This window comes from Schistocerca gregaria, chromosome 3, assembly GCF_023897955.1.
Source record: "Schistocerca gregaria isolate iqSchGreg1 chromosome 3, iqSchGreg1.2, whole genome shotgun sequence".
Lineage (NCBI taxonomy): Eukaryota > Metazoa > Arthropoda > Insecta > Orthoptera > Acrididae > Schistocerca > Schistocerca gregaria.
This window is the reverse complement of record NC_064922.1, coordinates 731,669,883-731,691,879: the sequence shown is the minus strand read 5'-3', so window position 1 is coordinate 731,691,879 and position 21,997 is coordinate 731,669,883.

Genomic DNA, 21,997 nt, shown 5'->3' with positions numbered 1-21,997 from the left:
TTTTTTGTGGGACATCTTGGAATATTTCATCTTCTGTCCCCACAGTTTCATAAAATTCCGATAGATGGCGGCGCTGTACACAGCCATCAAAATGGCAACTGTAACCTTCTATGGTTCATTCATGTGTATTGCGAGTTATTATAGTCTCTTATAGGAGGCCGGTGAATGCTCTCACAAAACAAATGAAACAAGTCACAAACAAAATTCCTTTAGCAGCCTTCACAGTAACCACTGTTAGCTAAGACACGCTTCTGATATCAGTTGTACTGCTGTTGGAAACTGTCAGCAAACGTTTGGAATCGCTCGAAGCTCTGTGGTCACCCATCATTACAGGAGATGCGGCCTGCTGCTACCAATACTATCCCGGTGCCAAGCGGCAGTTAATGGCCTGGTGTTCGTCTTCCCCGCCCCCCCCCCCAAAAATAGTCAGTTGAAAAAATCTATGATTTTGGAAAATTTGGAAATTTGTTGTCAGATGTTACGGGACCAAACAGCTGAGGTCATCGGTCCCTAAGCTTACACACTACTTTATCTAACTTAAACTAACTTACACTAAGTGCAACACACATACCCATGCCCGAGGCAGGATTCGAACCTCCGAGGGGGGGGGGGGGGGAGGGGGAGCCGCGCGGACCGTGACAAGGCGCCTCAGACTACGCGGCTACCACGAGCGGTTAAATCTGTGACCTGACCGCTTGTATAGACGACAAGGGTTTGATAAATCATGAATTTCTATCCGAGAAAGTAGTGTAACTGGAGTACTGATCACTTAAAAGTAAGAGTTGGTAGTTGAATAGTTAATGGTAGTTGATGCATGGTCAATATTTTCTTTTATAGTAAATGACTGTCCCCATATTTACTGAAAATACAACAGCTGTGTGTTGTAAAGCGTTACGACGTATTTTTGTTGCCTATGTGGAGGCAGATTCAATTACTTGTATTAATTATTGTTATTATATTAAGAAGACGTCTTGTGTTATTCAACCCCTGATCAAGTTTATTCGAGCCACAAGGAAATTTTGTTTTTACAGTAACCTTTTCTTCTTGTAAACAACATTTTAATCGAGTCATTTCAAGCTACAGGGTGGCAAAACGTTTCCTCTCTCGGCCAGTTGTGACTGAGAAAAAGGGGAAATATTTGTGAGACTTCTTGGAATATTTCAGCTTCAGTCCCCATAGTTTCATAAAATTCCGATAAATGGCGGGGCTGTACATAGCAAAAAAAATAGCTTCTGTAACTGAGATGAGCTCCAAGCAGAGAGCTGCCACTCAGTTTCCTTTGGAGGAAAAACCAGAACATAACAGGTATTCACAGGCATTTGGAAAATGTCTATAGAGACCTAGCAGTGAACAGAAGCACGGTGAGTCGTTGGGCGAGTCTTCTGTCATCAGCGCAACAACGTCTTTCAAACCTCTCTGAGTTCTCGCGTGCCAGCCCGGCGCAGACAAGTGAGACTCCTGCAACGTTGAAACGTGCGGACGCACTCTATCGAGGCTCTCGACAGATCACAGTCAGACACTTTGCTGCTCAACTACACTTTGCTGCTCAACTGGGTGTCGCAGTTAGTAGTGCTGACACACTCGTCAACAGCTGGGCTACTCAAATGTGTGTGCCAGCTATGTTCCTCGCCGTTTAACAGAAGACAACAAAGAGCAGCTAAGGACCATCTGTGCGGGAGGCAGCATGTGGTTGATGCGGAGGCTACTGATGCAGCAAGATGTTGGGTCCGACGTCGACCAGTAGAGAGCAATGGTGCGGGCCTACAGCGCCTCCCAGTAAGGTGGTGTGAGGCCGTCGCTTTGACCGGAAATTAGACTGAAAAATAGGGTTCTGTAGTCAAAATAGTGGGAATAATATGGTGTAAACAAGTCCTGAATAAAAACAACCCGCTTTCAGAAAAAATGTGTTTCATTTCTTATTGGACGCCCCTAGTAATCATGATTTTTAACTTTCTCTCCATGCGTTGTCTACAACAATGATTAAGTGTCGGTTTCGTCGCCCAGTCAGATGGAGAACTTTCATTGTATCGTTTCAACTTTACTCTTAATACTAGCAACTGACGAAGAGAAAGTCAATTGTTAACATGTCTTCATGTGTAGTCAGCAGTAACTGTATGTGCACCTTCGCCTCAGACCCAGCATGAAATGTTTCGTAAAGTAGTAAGTTTAAACACATGCACATATCACTACTAGTTAAATGAACCAAAAGTTATCGCCTGTTCGTAGAAGAAAAACAACGGGGATAAATGCTGAATTCATATCCCGGTAAGACAAAACTCTCTCTTCTCGTCATTTCAGTTTCAGTCATCTCGTTATGGCGAAACATTTCGATATCCAACATCTAACTGTGCTTAGTTATCAATCGATTACGTTCTGGGTTCGAATCCCCATCCAACACAAAACTGTACGCCATGCCATTTCAAGTTTAAACATGTGCACACTTTGTTAGTTGTGAATAAAACATGTCTAGCACCTTGTGTTGCTAGTTATCAGGAACAATAGTTGCTGCGTAGGAAACCTGGATCGCAGTCCTGCACAAAAATTATCATCAGATAGTTTAAAGCTTAACCTTGCTTTCTGAATTGCATTTATTAGAATAAGTATAGTTTTACAACCTTCGAAGACTGCGCCGTTTCTGATAACTTATTTCTTGATATTTGCATTATCGAAATATTAATTTCATCGGGACTGGTTTCTGTATAGAGGAACGTATCTAGTGATTTCTTATAGCAATCGTTTTTTACTGTCAAACGACTGTACTGGAAAGAGATTAGAAAAGAAAATCTGGCAGAACGCATTTAGTTAGTTCGGATGATTTTTAGCATTTACATTCCACGAAAAAGCGATGGGTGCTATCGTAAAATTTGTTTAGAGCTATGAGCCTCATTTGTATCGTTGTTGTGCTCTAGCTTCTAAATAGGTATCTGAAAGAGATGTTTTTCCAAGCGAAAGTTATTTCTAACATGTAACATCCGAGTTATGTGCTTCTTATGGTTCAAATGGCTCTGAGCACTATGTGACTTAACATCTGAGGTCATCGGTCCCTTAAAACTTAGAACTACTTAAATCTAACTAACCTAAGGACATCGCAACATCCATGCCCGAGGCAGGATTCGAAGCTGCGACCGTAGCGGTCGTGCGGTTCCAGACTGTAACGCCTAGAACCGCTCGGCCACCCCAGCCGGCTGTAATTCTTACTGAATCCTTCAGGCATCTGCCGATAATTCCTGAGACACGTAGTTTCTTCCGGATGAACATTATGTTTTTTTAGCCGGCCGGAGTGGCCAAGCGGTTCTAGGCGCTACAGTTTGGAACCGCGCGATCGCTAAGCTCGCAGGTTCGAATCCTGCCTCGGGCATGGAGGTGTGTGATGTCCTTAGGTTAGTTAGGTATAAGTAGTTCTAAGTTCTAGGTGACTAATGACCACAGCAGTTGAGTCCCATAGTGCTCAGAGCCATTGGAACCATTTTATATTTATTTCATTATGTTACAGAAAAGGCAAGTGATAGCTTTTAGTGTAAATTTACATTTAATAGTGGCCTGTTTAGGGCGTGAAATGAAAAATTCCAAGTTAATGGTCTGGTAATCTTCTTTTAGTAATATTCTGAAGAATCACCACCTTGCATATGATCGGTATTAAGCTGTCGTACAATCAAAGCGATTGTTACTTTTTCTCATCTGTCCCGGACGACGCTTTCAACAAACAAACGTCGCGCGATACGTCACGAGCAGTTGCCTGGCACCAGCGCGACACTTACTCGCGACGACTGGACTCATTCTGAGTGGCTTCTTGTGCTGTATTAAGTGTTTCGTGCTATTTAAGTAACATCGTATAGAAATACTTACCTTCGAAGGATGTCTGAACTTTTTCGAGTTCCAACAAGAAGACAGAAAGCCAGTATCAAACGGGATTCAGGAGAGGAACAGGTAAGTGAGCAGTCACCATCGCTTTTCAGTCTTTTCATATGTACACAATGATTTTCTGATGTGGGCACGCATCGTACTCTACTAGTGGTTGTTCAATCAAAAGCATAAACTTTTTTTTTGTGGTTCTGTCCTTTCAACTCCATTTCACAGATTAAACCGATTCCTTCTACTGATACATGTTGAAGTACAAGCTACGAGATTAGTTTTACTAAATAGTCTCATTATTTGAACATTAGCAAGTACTACTTTTAGTGTTCTGTACATTCAGATGGATATCTTTATTTTCAAGTATATGTGTAGGCCATAGTGCTACTGTCAAACTGCATCTTGTTACGTACGACATATTACACCAATTGTCACTCATTTTACAGAAATGTAAGTTTTTTGTGCTACGTGATTCATCAACTGTGATGATATATTGATAAGCCAAAAGTTACGGATGCTAACTGGGGGGCGTTGCGGGCACGTGACGCGGTAACGAAAGTACAGGGTGGGGCGAATAAAACTGGCCCGTGTGAGTTGATACATTTTGAAACCATCTGTGGTAGCATTAACGGAATGGGAAAAGACCTACAGTTACTTCTAACAGGATGAAGCAACTGTCTCTACAGCCGGCCGAACCTTGGAGCAAATTTACACAATCTTCTCGGCTGATAGAGTTGTTAGCAGAGGTCAGTCTGTTTGCGGCCCTAGCTGCCCACACACGTTGTAGGTAGTCTGTTTAGGTTTCCTTATTGCTAACGCCATGTAGCGCTCTGTATGAAAAATCACTGGCTGTGCTGTGCGCAGGCTGTGGGTAGTTTGCATTGTTGTCTGCCATTGTAGTGTTGGGCAGATGGATGTGAACAGCGCGTAGCGTTGCGCAGTTGGAGGTGAGCCGCCAGCAGTGGTGGATGTGGGGAGAGAAATGGCGGAGTTTTGAAATTTGTAAGACTGGATGTCATGAACTGCTATATGTATTATGACTTTTGATGACTATTAAGGTAAATACATTGTTTGTTCTCTATTAAAATCTTTCATTTGCTAACTATGTCTATCAGTAGTTAGTGCCTTCCGTAGTTTGAATCTTTTATTTAGCTGGCAGTAGTGGCGCTCGCTGTATTGCAGTAGTTCGAGTAACCAAGATTTTTGTGAGGTAAGTGATTTGTGAAACGTATAGGTTAATGTTAGTCAGGGCCATTCTTTGTAGCGATTACTGAAAGTCAGATTGCATTGCGCTAAAAATATTGTGTGTCAGTTTAAGCACAGTCATGTATAATTTTTCAAAAGCGACGTTTCAAGGTTACCTGATCTGTCAGTGTGCGATTGCTTTGTGTGGGGAGCCCACAAGTAAAAGGTGTATCGCAACAACGTTCATGGTCTTCAAGAACTGCAGCAGAACCTTTCAGATAAGACTGGAGCAGTTCCAGCCGTCCAGCTTCTATGCGCGTTCAGCAACTTGCTGATGAGGACCCAAAAGTACCTGGAGATGAGTGGTGACCGCTTCAAACATCTTCTATAGTCAGGTTACTACTGTACTTCCTTTCCTCTGCTGAGTTCCCTTGTTCTCCAGGCCATTTTTATTTGCTCCATCCTCTAGGTAAGCGCAGCAGACCTGTATTCTAGTGACAGTATGGGCTGCAAATGGGGAAATCCACTGAGAAAAGTGACTTTCAAGAGGAACAGATTATTTTTACCCAGAGCCTGTGAACGAATATCTCGAAAACGTCGAATCTGGCCTAATGTTCACGTGCTACTGTCGTGGGCACCTACAGGAAGAGACAGGAGAGTGAAACTACCACTAGGCTCTAAATGGTTGGACGTCCACAGCTCTTCAGAGAAGGTGGGGTTCAGAGGCATGCCTGCTCTGTAATGTAGGATATGTGATGATCTGTGGAATCTCTGCCGAAAGAGGGTAATGCTGGTGCACGCAGAAGTGTTTCGGCACACTGTTCATCGTACGTTGTTGAACAAGGAGCTCTGCAGCAGACCACCCATACGCGTTCACACGTTGACCCGACGATGTCGTCAGTTACGATGACAGTGGGCACGGAACATCGGGCTTCGACCGTAATCAATGGAAAGTGCCTGGTCTTCCGCTGAATCACATTTATGCTACGCTACGTCGCCGGTCGTCTTCACAAACAATGCCATCACGGTGAACGGCAGCTCGAGTCTGCAACCCGCCAAGGACACATGCTGGTGGTAGCACTAATATGTTGTGGGAGACATTCTGCTGCGCTTGCATTGGCTTTATGGTAGTAATCGAGGACACACTGACAGCTACGAAACGCATGCGTCCCTTCATAACTGATGTCTTCCCCGATCGCAATGTCGTGTATCAGCAGTATAATGGTCCATATCTTGGAGCGATAATAACGCTGCAATGGTTTCAGGAGGATTATAGGGAAGTAACGTTTATGTCTCGGCGACCAAATTTGCCTGATTTAAATACTATGGGAACCTATCTGAGTCGGTATCTGTCTCCGTTACTGCGTACGCAAATCAGCGATTGCTCACGCTTGACCATATCTTGGAGTGATAACAGTGCTGCAATGGTTTCAGAGGATTATAGTGAAGTCACGTTGGTGTAAATCCTATGGGAACCTATCTGAGTCGCTATCTGGCGCCGTCACTGCGTACGCAAATCAGCGACCCCTTTTTTCCGTGAACTACATGTCCTGTGCGTAGACATCTAATGCCACATACCTCCACAAACCTACCAACAAAATGTCGGATCCCCGATAGACAGAATCCAGTGATGTATTTCGTTTCAAAAACGACAAGCAAGGTATTAAACAGTTGGTCACAATGTTATAGCTGTAAATGCATAATTTGCATATGTGGTAACTGGCTGTGTAACTTTCACACATCGTTATGTATGCTATGTGATACAATAAGCAAATATTTGAACATCTTGTGCGACAGATAGTCAGCAGTGTGTAAATTACCGATTCTCTTTGAAGAATTAATCTGTCCCTCTGGAGCTCTGTATTTGTTGTGGTAGAACTCCAGCAAAGATGGCACTGGGAGCAAAGAATGGACTCGAAATGGGGCTGTATTTTCCGCTGGCGTCGTTGTTGCCTGTTTATCTGTTAGAGTATTCGCTATGCTGAACTTAATGCTTTCCACTCTTCCTTGCTCTAAAATTTCGTAGGAGATAGAAAATTTCATTTTCTCTTTTGTACCTTTTTCCAAGAAGATCTTTACTTATCTTCGTGGCCAAAATGCAAAGGTATGTGTGCCAATATGGCGAATGTAAAGGTTCCATTGACCACCTTAAAACGGCAATCGATGCTAACGTCATACCTGTACTAGAAATTTTTGAAAGTTGTAACCGTGAGATAACCTAATGGAAACAGCTCAATCAAACTGGGATTCGTTTCTGAAACGCTCCAGTGGAGCATAAACAACAGTAAATAGGTGGGTCAGGAACAGACATTCTCCCACACAAAAGCAAGTTGTAACATTAAGTATTTAAACCGGTCGCCAGCCTAATTAGGCATGATAAAGCAGAAGGCACACACTAAACTCTTTCCTTATATCTGTTCATAAAACACCGTAACCTAACCTTGCAGACAAATGTCCTACTAACAAACAAATAACCAATGAGATAGTAAGCAATATCATATGCCTCTCAACAACACGTACCTTAAATGAACTAGGTGTAACAGTTCATAAAACTAATTACCGACGCACATGAAACTACTAGCAATACTAAACAGGGTAAAGTTTGAAATGATTCTGAATTTAAATCAGGGGGTCAGATAATGATCATAACCTCTAAATTCATTGCTTTGAGCAGGGTCTCTATGTCTGTGCATTAACCATCTTGCATTAGAATAGTTAACACAGTAAACAGTTCTTTCTCAAACTCGGTTTGACGCAACTAAACAGAATGCAAATCTCACGGCATTAGCTCTGAACGATACTTTGCGTTGCTTCATAAACTAACTAGCCAAGTGCATGAGGACTCTTAAACTTTCATAGTTAGAAGAACCACGCTCATTAACAAAACTACACCAGTATGTATGAGAAATGGTAACTATTCTTATCATTAATTATTAATTATATAAAGCACGACAAACTATAACTCTTTAAATAGCAAATGTGCTTTTATAAGCAGTCTTTTTACCTGCTCAGAAGATATAATTGGCTGTTCAAATGACACCACAACATTAAATTCAAGTTCAATCACTTTCTCATAATAAATTAGGACACTCGGAATTAAATTCACTAGGATATGATTCCTGTCCAGGTTTGTGATTTGGGATGTAAGATAGAGATTTTAGCTACATCACAATTATTATTATAAAATCAACCAAATTTCACAAATACCTGGTCCATTTACAGAGTGTCAAATATAAACAATTTGGTGGAAGGCTAGTGGTACTGGTGGCGTAATTTGCAGTGGCTATTAACCTGGCGGCGATGCAATCATAGCAATACCGTTGGCCTCGCTCTGTTACATATCTTCTTGGAGTCGGAATTACATTTAAAGGGCCAAAAACATGCCATGATAATAATATCGCCAAATGCAGCATTCGAGGCCCAAAAATACTGCCACTAAGCTCTTCTGGTCTCAAAACTCCAGGAATATGAGCCACAATGATCCGCTACTGCTAGCGAGGTGTTGACCACAGCACTGCTCAGCACAGACGTAACAATCATTTCATTAGTTATTTAAATCCAGAACCATAATTTAAACAACATCGTTCAAAAGTTTCACATAACTGAAACATACAGGGTACGTTCCGAAAGTAATGCAATTGAATTTCCCGCGCCGCTCCTAGTAGTCGGAGTGGGAGCGGGCCACATGGAGTAGGTGGGGGGGACGCTAAGCTTTGCCGCGAAACCGGTTTCAGTGCTCTCCGAGCTGTGGAAGCGGCAGGACGTCTGTTATTGTAAACCTCTGCGCGCCGACCGTGTCACGGAAAAAATGGAATCGACGATCGAGCAACGTTACGCGATAAAGTTTTGTGCTAAACTGAACAAATCTTTTGAGGAGACTAACAAAATGATTCGTGAGGCTTACGGGGACTCTGCTCTGTCCTACTCACAAGTTTCGAGGTGGTTAAAGGCCTTTAAGGAAGGCCGGGAAGAGGTTCACGACGAACAACGCTCTGGGCGGCCGTCAACCAGCAAAACCGACAACAATGTGGCTCGTGTGCGACAACTGTTGGACTCTGACCGTCGATTGAGTATCAGGATGGTTGCCAATGAACTGAACTTGTCGTCTACTGTTGTTTTTCGCATTGTTACTGAAGATTTAGCGATGAGGAAAGTGTGCGCCAAGCTCGTGCCCAAGGTGTTGTCAGACGACGAAAAGACCAACCGAGCGGAAATTTCAAGTGAACTTTTGCAACGTGTTGAAATTGAACCTGATTATTTGGACAACGTCATCACTGGTGATGAAACCTGGGTTTTTGAATACGACCCAGAAACAAAACGACAAAGCTCTGAGTGGCACACTGATCAGTCCCCCAAGCCCAAAAAGGCAAGAATGAGCAAATCAAAAGTGAAAACAATGCTCATTGTCTTTTTCGACAGCAAAGGAGTGGTCCATAAGGAGTTTGTTCCTCAAGGACAGACAGTTAACGCTGCCTACTACGTGGATGTGCTGGAAAGACTCCGCAAAAGGGTCGTCAGGACAAGAAAGGACGACTCCTATTTCCTTTCTTAGGTACTGGTTTAACTTCTGCAACTTTCCAGTCTTTAGGTACGGATCTTTCAACGGGTGAACGGTTGTATATGATTGCTAAATATAGAGCTATTGTATCAGCATGATCTGATTTGCTACATCGAGGATACCTACCTTTAAGCTACTCATGTTGTTCGTGGTTCGAATTCGGTAAAATTAACGTCGTCCTCTTTGGTGAAGGGATTTCCGAAAACAGTATTTAGTAACTCTGCTTTACTGACACTGTCATCAGTAATATCACCATTGTTATTGCGCGGTGAAGGTACTGATTGTGCCTTTCCGCTGGTGTACTTTATATTTGAGCAGAGTCTCTTCGGATATCCTGCAGATTCCGAGACAGAGTTTCGTTGTAGAAAGTTTTAAAGGCACCTCACATTAGAGTCAGCGCTAAGTTTAGAGCTCCTGTAAAACTTCAACAATCTTGAGGGTTTTGAGTTCTTTTACATTCCGCGTGTTCTTTTCGCTATTTCTGCAACAGAGTTCTTACCTGTTTAGTGTATCGTGGGGGATAAGTAGCATCAATTACTAATTTGCTAGGTATACGTCCCTCAGTAGGCGCCGATACTATTTCTTTGTATTTAAACATCTGGTCTACGCTAACATATTCAGAGTGGAATTAGTGGAGAGAGTCTCGCTACAACAACATTCTGGTCATGAGTTCCTGTGTCCGTCCAGATGCTCCCTATTTGCTCGGGATTATTTGTTGCTAAGATGTCAAGTATAGTTCCGCAAGCATTTACGCTTTGGGTGGGCTCCTGGACTATTTGTTCAAAATATTTGTCCTGTGAACGTATTCCAAACGATTTCGAACGACATTTTATGCCTGCCTCCGACTTTAAACACGTATTTTTGCCAACATATCGAGGGCAGATTGAAATCACCATCACATATAACGTGGGGCACGTGATTGGAATGAGTCTCAAGTAATCTTTGAGCTGTTCAACAACTGTGTCATCTTACTCGTGGTGTCGGTAAAATGAACGATTTATTAATTAATTTGACTTGTCAAGTATTATCTCCGCTCATGCTAACAGGAACCGTCTACTTCGACTTCACTACAAGGTAAACTACGTTTGATAGGTTACAGGCTTTGCAAAATTTACGGCTGAACTTATTTCCAGCTTTAGCCAGGTTCCTATATCTGTAACTATTTGAGCTTCACTGCTCTCTATTAATGCTTGGAGCTTCTTTTCCACACAACTACGAAAAGCTACAATACAATACCGATTGCATCTAGGTCAATTTTCCTGTTTTTGTCCTGCACTCTTTCTGACTGGTTTCCATTCTGTACTTTCCCGAGACTTTATGACTTAAAAAACCGCCTAGTCGTCTCTATAACCCCCCCCCCCCCCCCCCCACCTCTACCAATGCAGTCGCTTCCCGCGTGTAGTGGACGTCTGACCTATTAAGCAGAGCACAGACACCCATCACCTTTAGGCACAAGCCGAGGAATCAGCAACAGAACAATCTGAGCCTCTGATTTAGACCCTCCATCCGGCTGTGTACCAAAGAACCACAGCTGGCATCTGAACACAGCAATCACAGTCCCTATCCATAACAACGACAGCAAAACTGTCCAGTACTCAGTTACTAGAACGTTAAATGGTGCCTGGCACGCACACAAACGCGCATGAAATTATGAAAGTAATCTAGTACGTACACAGAAACTGAAAATAAGACGTTCTTGTTTCAAGCTCGTAAATGTAACACACAAACAAACGTTGTACTTACCTTAACTGCAGCATCATCCATTTTCTGAGTACGTGAATGTTAACTTGCGCTGAATTCAGTGCTGTGAAGTCACCTAGTGTCGTACGAGCTATGAAAAGTAGACAATATTGATGTAGTGCAACGCTTTTTCACAGTCTTGTCTATCACACTGGGAGTACGTTTTTCTATGAAGATTCTTACCTTTATTTACTGTGAGGAATTAAGAATAATCATTTAATGTGCTTCCTGACTTCGTCTCTTCCTTTTCTCATTTGCTCTTGACTGCACCTGGCCTGTACACATTAGTGGTTATGATGTGAACATCAACATTAGATAGGAGTGCTCTTAAATTCCAGCGCACCTGAGGCATCCCCATCCTTGTACTTTTAGCTGAAACAAGCATTATTTAAGACGAGTTGCGACAAACAGACGCATTTATTAATGATGTACTATGTGTGTCAGGGCGCTGATGACCTCGATGTTGAGCGCCCATAAGCCCCAACAAACCACCACACCACCACCATCAGGGTGTTCATCCGAGTTGCTTCCATTTTATGCACAAAATGGAAACAACAATTAGGCTGTACAATGAGAGGCAAAAAGATTGCCCTGCCCGAATAATTTAAAGCCTAAGAACAGAGCACTATGCATGGCCAAATTCAGAAGTGCCAGTGTTCACAACTCTAGTGGAGCGTCAGACTGGTATTTACATCGTCAAATAGAGCAATATAATAGTTACGACACAGTATTTGTCGAGATTCATTGCAACTGAACTCATAGTATCATTTCTTTTGAAAATGATTATTCGAGCACGTTTAACGGTCGAAAAATAAGAACTCGAGTTCGGTAGAATCAAAACAATGATGAGCGTTTCACATCTGTTTCTATGGCTGAGTAACCACCGGTGCGGTAGCTGGTCGTGTTCGGACAGAGCAAAAAAAAAAAGTGTGGATGGACCGAACAGGTATCATTGGACGTCCGCCCCGAACTAATGCAAAAATACTAACGAACAAAATGAGATAGAAAAGTCGCCACGCTGACGGTTTAGGGACATAAAGTCGGCCGTTCGAATCTAACTGGAGTCAATTGTCACTTCTTTTTATTTAGACCTGTGCAGGTAATATTTCAACCTTAATTCATTACAAATTATTCGCTACAAATTGTGCAGTTGTAGGCTTTTCTAGGTTCCGCATTCTTTCAAAAGGTTCCATTTTATAGTAGTCTAATCTTTAAAGAAATAGTATTTGTCTGCAAGTACTTCGACCGCCAACTAGCTTCTCTGTAATTTTCAGTTAAGAGAAACGTATCAGCTGACTAGCATATTTTTCGAAGTCGTTACGCGCGCTTTACACGAGGAAGTGGATGTGTCTTCCAGTATCTGTTGTTTCCAGTTTAATATTCGTCCTTCAACAACGGTACGCCTATTCGACCGTTCCGCGAAAAGCAAGAGGTCTTTAGTTCCTTAGTAGTGTGTCAGTTTACTGCACTCGTAGATGTTTGTTTTGAAAGCCAGTGACCACTTGTTGGCGTTAGTTAGCCAGCTAATCAGTCGGGCAGTAGTAGCCGGACGAGACACAAGTAGCAACAGGGATATAACCGATATTGTGAGTTTTACAAGTTCCTAACCAGGAGCGAATTTTATAATATCATCTGTGTCCTTTGATAGTTTAATTGTTTGAGTTTCTGCGTGTTAATGTAGTATCTAATAGCCACAGGTTTCGTTTGCGTCGGAAAGTAAACCGATTTTGTGACATACTACAGGTTCCTAATCAGGGGCGAATTATTTAGTTTCACCTGAATGCTTCCGTAGTTATATTTTTGAATAGCTGCGTATTAATTTAATTTATTAGACACAGTTCCTGCATTTTCGTCATGGTCTACAGTAGAATTGCGCAGCACATGCCGATAGTCCGTTTATCTGCATAGTTTAGTTTTCCACGGACTTTAGTATGGACAGGGACTGCGATTGTTGTGTGCGGATGCGAGCGTAGTTGGTGACACTTGATTCTCAGCTTCAGGCTGTGATGGCTTCGGTTACACAGCTTGAGGCTGCAGTGGATGGGCGCCACTGTTGGGGCCGGCCGTGGAGATCCAGCGGGCGTCCAGCGCGTCAGAGTCCTCCGATCGGTCCTCACCGGTGGCCTGCCCAGTTACTGCTCGCACTGAGGCTGACCCCTTACCTGTGGTCGAGTGGGAGGTTGCCCCGGGGCGAAGCAGGTGGCGAAAGACTTCCCAGGCGGCCGCACGTAAGGCCTCCCAGGTTTATCTGACAAACAGGTTCCAGGTGCTGTCTGTGGCTGACACTGTCGCTGAGCCAGATGCCGTCGCCTGTCCTGTTTAAGAGGAAACCTAATGGGAGCTCCAACGTTAGGCGCGTCGTAGGGCCCCTTAGGGACATGGCTGCCAAGAAGGAAACGAAAACCAAAGTGCACACCGTGTGCATACCGGGTGGAGTCATTACAGATGTAGAACAGGTCCTCCCGGTTAGAACACAGGGTGCAGCCAGCTGCAGATGGTGGCTCGCGTCGGTACAGATGATACGTGTTGCCTTAGATCAGAAGAGATTTTCTCTGCTTCTGAGCGGCTAACAGAAGTGGTAAATGTTACCAGTCATACTTGCGAGATGAAAGTAGAGCTCACCATTTGCAACACAGTCGACAGGACAGATTGCTGACCTCTGGTACAGAGCCGAGTGTAGGGTCTGAATCAGAGGCCCAGACGGTTCTGCGATCGCATAGGCTGCAGATTCCTCGACTTACGCCAAAGGGTGGTTGGGTTTCGGCTTCTGATGAATAGGTAAGGTGTCCACTATACGCAGGAGGCGGCAACACGGGTAGCAGCGGCTGTGTGGCGTGGACCGGGCGGTTATTTTAGGTTACAGGGTTTCGGGAAAACACAAGAAGGGCTTCAGTCTTAAAGGGTGCAGACCGAACACAGGAAGACCGTAGATACAGGAACCACCATTGTAACAGTTGTAAATTGTCGTAGCTGTGTTGGGAAAGTACCAGAGCTCCAAGCGCTAATAGGAAGCACTGATGCTCAAATCGTTATAGGCATGGGAAGCTGACTAAAGCCGGAGATAAGCTCAGCCGAAATTTTTGTGATGAACCTAACGGTGTTCCGAAAGGATAGGCTAAACATGGTTGGCGGTGGCGTGTTTGTTGCTGTTAGAAGTTATTTATAATGTCGCGAAATTGAAGTAGATAGATGTGTGAGTTAGTATGGGCAGAGGTCATTGTCGGCAACTGGAATAAAATAAATAATTGGATCCTTTTACCGACCCCCCAATTCAGATGATGCAGTTGCTGAAAGGTTCCAAGAAAATCTGAGTTTGATTTCAAACACGTACCCGACTCATACGATTATAGTTGGTGGTGACTTTAATTTACCCTCGATATGTTGGCGAAAATACATGTTTAATTCGGGAGGCACGCGTAAAACATCATCCGAAATTGTGGTAAACGCAATATCTGAAAATTATTTCGACCCGTTAGTTCATGAGCCAACGCGAATAATAAACGGTTGTGAAAACACACTTTACCTCTTAGCAACAAATAATCCTGAGGTAATAACGAGCATGAAAACGGATACAGCGATTAGTGAACACAGGTTTGTCGTAGCGAGACTAATTATTGTAACCCCCAAATCCTGCAAAAATAAACGAAAAATATACCTATTAAAAAAAAGCAGATAAAAATTCACCTGACGCCTTCCTGAGAGACAATCTCCACTCCTTCCACATTAGTAATGTAAGTGTAGACCACATGTGGCTGGAATTCAAGAAAATAGTATTGGCAGCAATTGAGAGATTAATACGAAATAAATTAACAAACAACGGAGCTGATCCTCATTGGTACATAAAACGGACAGAACACTGTTGGAGAAACAACGAAACAAACATGCCAAATTTAAACAGAGGCAAAATCTACAAGATTGCCGATCTTTTACAGAAGCTCGAAATTTAGCGCGGACTTCAATGCGAGATGCTTATAACAGTTTCCACAACGAAACTTTGTCTCGAAACCTGGCAGAGAATCCAAAGAGATTCTGGTCGTATGTGAAGTATGTAAACGGCAAGAAACAATCAATGCCTTCTCTGCGCGATAGCAATGGAGATACTATCAATGACAGTGCTTCCAAAGCAGAGTCACTAAACAGAGCCTTCTGAAATACTTTCAAAAGGAAGACGAAGTAAATATCCCATAATTCGAATCAAGAACAGCTGCTAATACGAGTAACGTAGAAGTAAATATCCTATGATAAGTCAAGCAAGTTAAATCACTTAATAAAAGCAAGTCTTCTGGTCCAGACTGTATTCGAATTAGGTTCCTTTCAGAGTATGTTGATGCATTTGTTCCATACTTAACAATCATATACAACCATTCTCTCGACTAAAGATCCGTACCCAAAGACTGGAAAGTTGCACAATTTACATCAATATTCAAGAAAGGTAGTAGGAGTAATCCACTTAATTACAGGACCACATCATTAACGTCGATATGTAGCAGGATTTTGGCACATATATTGTGTTCGAAAATTATTAATTACCTCGAAGGAAACGGTCTATTGACACACAGTCAACATGGATTTAGAAAACATCTTTCTTGTGAAATGCAACTAGCTCTTTATTCGCATGAAAGTGTTGATTGCTATTGACAAGGGATTTCAGATCGATTCCGTATTTTTGGATTTCCCGAAAGCTTTTGACACTGTACCACATAAGCGTCTCGTAGTGAAATTGCGTGCTCACGTAATATCGTCTCAGTTATGTGACTGGATTTTTGATTTCGTGTCAGAGAGGTCACAGTTCGCAGAAACTGGCGGAAAGTCATCGAGTAAAGCAGAAGTGACTTCTGGCGTTCCCCAAGGTAGTGTTATAGGCCCTTTGCTGTTCCTTATCTATATAAACGATTTGGGAGATAATCTAAACAGCCGTCTTAGGTTGTTTGCAGATGACGCTGTCGTTTATCTACAAACTGCAAAACGATTTGGCAAAGATATATGAATTGTGAGAAAATTGGCAGTTGACCCTAAATAACGAAAAGTGTGAGGTCATCCACGTGAGTGCTAAAAGAAATTCGTTAAACTTTGGTTACACGAAAATCAGTCTAATCTAAAGGCCTTAAATGCAACTAAATGCCTGGGAATTGCAATTACGAACAACTGAAATTGGAAGAAACACATAGAAACTGTTGTGGGGAAGGCTATCCAAAGACTGCGTTTTATTGGCAGGACACTTAAAAAAAGTAACAGATCTTCTAAGGAGAATACTGCTGCGGTTGAGATCATTACCAGATAGGACTGACGGAGTACACCGACAAAATTCAAGGAAGGGCAGCACATTTTGTATTATCGCGAAATATGGGAAAGGGTGTCATTGAAATGATACAGGATTTTGGCGGGACATCATTAAAAGAAAGGCGGTTTTCGTTGCGACGGAATCTTTTCACGAAATTCCAATTACCGATTTTCTTCTCCGAACGTGAAAAAATTTGACACCGACCTACATAGGAAGAAACGATTTCCACGATAAAATTATGGAAATGAGAGCTGGTACGAAAAGATATAGGTGTTCATTCTTACCGCGCACAATACGAGATCGGAATCATATAGAATTGTGAAGGTGGTCGATGAACACTCTGCCAGACACTTAAATGTGATTTGCGGAGTATCCATGTAGATGTAAATGTAGGACTGGTGTGATCTAATTTCAATGCAGCTTTTATTATCGTGTCGCAAATGTTTCGTGCTTTATTTACTTTCTGTTATTAAATTATGTTCTCTTTTTTTACCTTTTTTAATATTTTATTCAGTAAATAACTAATTATCGTTGGTAAATTTAATGACTAAACGTAACCTTCCTTGGAGGGTGATATTCATTTGATCTCTCCTAAAAATAGAAATAGTATAGTAACAAGTAGATTTTTATTTGAAATTTAATATTGTTGGCCTAATAACTATGCAGGCCTGTTACAGAAAAATAAAATAAAATGAAGAGAAGGCTACGTATAACTTCAGTAATTTGTCCACATGCCATTGGCATCAAGAACAGCTTAGATCCTTCAAGGCGTGGAATTTACAAGTCTATGGAAAGAGTCCTGATTCATGGCAATTCACTGCCATGAAGGATAAACCAAATTCTATATGGCATTAACAGTTGCCAGAGAAGGCATTAACAGTTGCCAATTATCCCGCAGGGTCTTCATGAGTTAAGCAGGTATGAGAGTGTTAAAGGTGACTTTGGAGGCCAAGGAAGGCACTGAATAATATTTTCCCTCCTTTGAAACCAGCTCTGAATCCTAAAACTAGGTTGTGATGGATGATTACCATGTTGGTAAGTGAGACGTGCTTTGACGTACCAAAATCGAGCTCCATGGATGATTGCATTTTCAAGAAATGATCACAGCATGCTGGATTGAACTTGCCTTAGATACATTCTTAAGTTCCTGCACCCATCTAATACATACAGCCCCAACATTTCACACCGTTTACATCTAGTTCGTCTGAGCACGAAGCGAGCGTTCTATATTCGTCCAATAGACATCTTCCCAGGAACTCACAACTGCTAGTCTATACACGGCTTGTTCGTCAGACCACGATTCTTTGATCAGAGCATGACGGGACCTGATTCCATGGTCCTTTAATCTTCTACAAGCCGTTCTCGACGAGCCTGGGACACGAGAAGTCCTCCTTAGTTGCCGGATGATGGACAAAGAAGCAGTCTGGGCCATCCTGACCAATACTTCATCAGGACCCGATGTAGCAACTCGTCGTCTTCCAGCTATTGGATGTCTCGCTACCTCACCATTATCTCTAAATCGTTTAATGCATATCCCTGCTGCGGAAGCATCAAAACCATAACGACGTCCTGCCTCAAATGCACAAACACCCTTATCAAAAAGAGTAATTATTCGCTCGCGAACATTCACATCAGCCATTTTGAAGCAGCCCTATGGCGTATGCCAATCTCTTAGCTGAAAACTGTAGAGACTCGAGGTGGCGGTCGAAGTAATTGCAGATAAATAAATCCAATTTCAATATTTTTACTATGACCATTTTTCTGTTTGTTTAAGGATTACATTATTATGACATGGTTCCTTTAAAGAATTCAGAACATAAAATAGCCTACAATTGCACAGTTTGTGGCGAATGAAGGGTTAAATTATTACCTGCATAGCTCCAAATAAAAAGAAATGACAAATGAGTCCAGTTTTCCTTTCCTTTTTTTTTTTTTTTTTTTGCATTTTGTTCGTTACTGTTCGTTGTATTTGGTTGCAGCGGACGATACATGCCATCCGTTTAAGGTCATTATTGATCTCCTCATTCTGTTTTTTTATTTTTTTATTGTAGAGACCCCAGTTAGATAAGAACGCTTATCCTTTACATTCGTAAACCCTCAGCTTATGAACTCCGCCATTGAAACAGACGTGGAGCTCTTATATTTCAACCGTTTCTACGAGCTCCAATAATCATTATTAAAAGCGATGATACGATCAGTTAAATTACAGTGAATCTAGACATATACTGTATCATAACTATCATACTGCTTCCATTTGACGATGTAAACAGCCAGCTGAAGCTCAACAGGTAGCTAGAGTGGTGAACACTGGAACTTCTGAACTCGGGCGTGCGCAGTCCTCTCTTCCGGGACTCTAAATTATTCGGGCCGCTCAATCTTTTTGCCTTTCACTGTACAAGCAGAAGGGCACCCGTACGCAATCAAGCCGAGAAAATCTCATTCACAATGGAAAGGCATGTTAGAGCAGTCGCTTCAAGAACATATTGCATTCCATCTGACGACCGATGGAAGCTATTCACATGAATCTGATTTCACTTGTACATAATATAGATTCAGCTATAAAACAAGAAACATTGGGAAATTTTAATTCCCAACATCCCGTATCAATTATCTGGAACATTCTCCTACCAGCTTTCATTTGCAACGAAGAAATTATTTACTTGTTTGTTTGTTCATCCGAAATTCTCTGTCCTATCACCAATCTACACATGCTGTTCTCCGAATACGCTACGCTGATACATGACCCTTTACCCAGTGTTAATAATGTTAATACTCCAAATGATCATATCAGTCAGGTTCAGAACCAAAATTTCTTGGTGCACGTCTAGTGTAATTGTAGAAAGACGTCAGCGGAATAGTTTCCTTCTTAAGGTTTTTCCTGGAAGTATAAACGAATTTCTCTGTGTGCCATGAGCGATTTGTATTTGACTACCAGAAAGTGAACTGTAGAAGCAGTAGCTTACAAATGCAAGTGACCGGAATACCAATACATAGATAAAAATGAGAGAAATCTCCAAAACAATTAAGTCATGTTTCTCTATTCGCACTTAATACCAAGAAACCGTTTAGTCAAAGCTTAGTAGGAACAAAACATGATAACATGTAACACTTAAATTCACACTATATTTTACTATAATTAGAGCGAAGTGTGCGGTTGCGAAAGTTTTGTCATTTATTTCATGTAATTCGAGAATTTGGCATTCATTAGTTTTGTAACTTCAATAAAACAGTTTCGTCAGATACTGAATTTGTTTCTGTTAGCTGTACAGTCTTCAAGATACCTTCGTTGACTAATCTGAGATCCCACTATCTATCCAATGATTTCATCGTCATAGGGGACACCTTTCTGTCTTTTGTAATACTTTCAGCGTGCTTATCAGCTATCAGAACATAATAAACGCTGTAAAAACATTATTTCCTGCTTCTACCAGCACAATATTTAATACCTTGATCTGACAAAAAAATAACAGATAATGTGTTGAAGGGCTATCAGACGTTATCATTGAGCTACTTTTGGAAGTACGATTGTCTGTCCATGATATTGCTCTCAAAGGTTGCATCTTGATCGCTTGTGTAGTAAGCGAAGATGTTTTGGCGTTATTGGTGCGGCGATGAGAGCTCATGGAAAACCATATAGTTGCAAAGAGAGGGACACTGAACTCAGTCCACTTGCCCTGTACTGCATTCGTACTATTAATTGCCGACATGGAATAATTTATGCAATGTGGAAGCTTTTCCCACATCCGGCTAGATTAATACCGGGCTGCTACCCTCGTCTCGTCTCAGTCACATGATGTGCAAACGCCTCGAAAATAAAACTTTCTCGCACTTTCCCACAAGAGATAAGAGTAATGCTTACAAGGTGGGTACACAAATTTCGATTCAGGCCGAGTGGGCAAGATGTGGCTGCTGGAAGGGCAACAATCCCCCCCTCCTCGCCTTCCACTAACGCTGTCATATCGCCGTATTCAGATTGGGCCTAATACGCTGACCCCGTAAAAATTCGAACAGCCTTATTTACTAATTCAAAAAATTGCTGCTGCGTCTCTGACGATTTGTCGGTTCTTCAGACTAATTGTCAAAGCTTCAGACAGTAGTGACGGAAACTGGGTTGAACATAACGTCCATGGTCGGACTGCTCAACGAAGTGACAGTAAACCGGCCATATAATTTTTGAACACAACTCTGTCTCAACAAAACATACGTGTCGTAACCACTTTACCATACCACTCTCTGTTCTGTTTCGTTCGTAACAGAAGAAATCCCCCACAGCGTGGTCGCAAGCCATTAAGAAGACGGGGCTGTATATTGAGAAATAAAGTATACTCGCAACAAATATACGAGATTTCTTTTGGGATCGTTTCCGCTAAAAAATTACCATATTGAATTTACGTGTCCAAGCTGCTGTACACTGTCGAGTCGAACTGTAATGAATGCCTCTATTTCTTCATGAACAACAAGCGATGGTGTCATCTGTTATTTGTCGCTGTGGTGTAGTTCAACGTGAACAATTCTTACTTTGAGAAAAAATAGTGTATTATAGTCGTGTACGTTCCACATTAGATATACCTTTTGGTGCAATACTTCTAAACGGACAGTGGAGACAAACTCTCGTTAAGTGATTAATTAAAAAAATAAGCTGAAAATCGTTTGGTTTCCCAATCTACTCGCCATTGTAAGTGTACTAGAAGCGACTCTGCTTGAAATATTGCTTTCCATCTTAAATTATTTAGAGGAAACATGGAAAATTTTTCTACTAACCGCATTTGCTTTGTTCGGAGTTCCAAAAGTAGTATCTTTGAGCTAGCACTTAAACTTGACAAAGGTAAAAGATTTCCAGAAATTCTGTAATTTTCTTATCATTAGTTATCATGTTGTTGAAGCCCGGAAGTTGCCGTAAAATGCGGTATCAGTACCTACCCCAAAATCTCCGATTGCTTAGGAGTCGCCATTCGTGCCGTTGCCGTTCTGTTAGACTAATGTACGAGCTGAGGCCACCACTTGATGTAAATTTTTAACTTCACACATGTTCCGCAGAGCCCTCGCCTTCTTCTGTCTCCCTTGTGGGCGGGAGACAGAAAGTGAAGATCTTCGTGTCATAGCGGTCACCGATGTGGATGATGACCCTGTAGTGTTGGACCCACAGGTGAGTAACGCCGAAGAGTATGTAGAATATGACACTCAGGGTTAGGGCAGCCAGATTCTACTTACAATGGTCATTAAACACCATTTCACACGGAAGGTTACCTTGAGAAATTTTCCGTTTTCGAAAATTGTCATACTTGCGAAATTTTCCGTTTTCGAAAATTGTCATAGTTATCTGTAGCTGTAATCATGCTATCAGTTATGATAGCTCTATGGATCTCCTCTCTAGCACAACG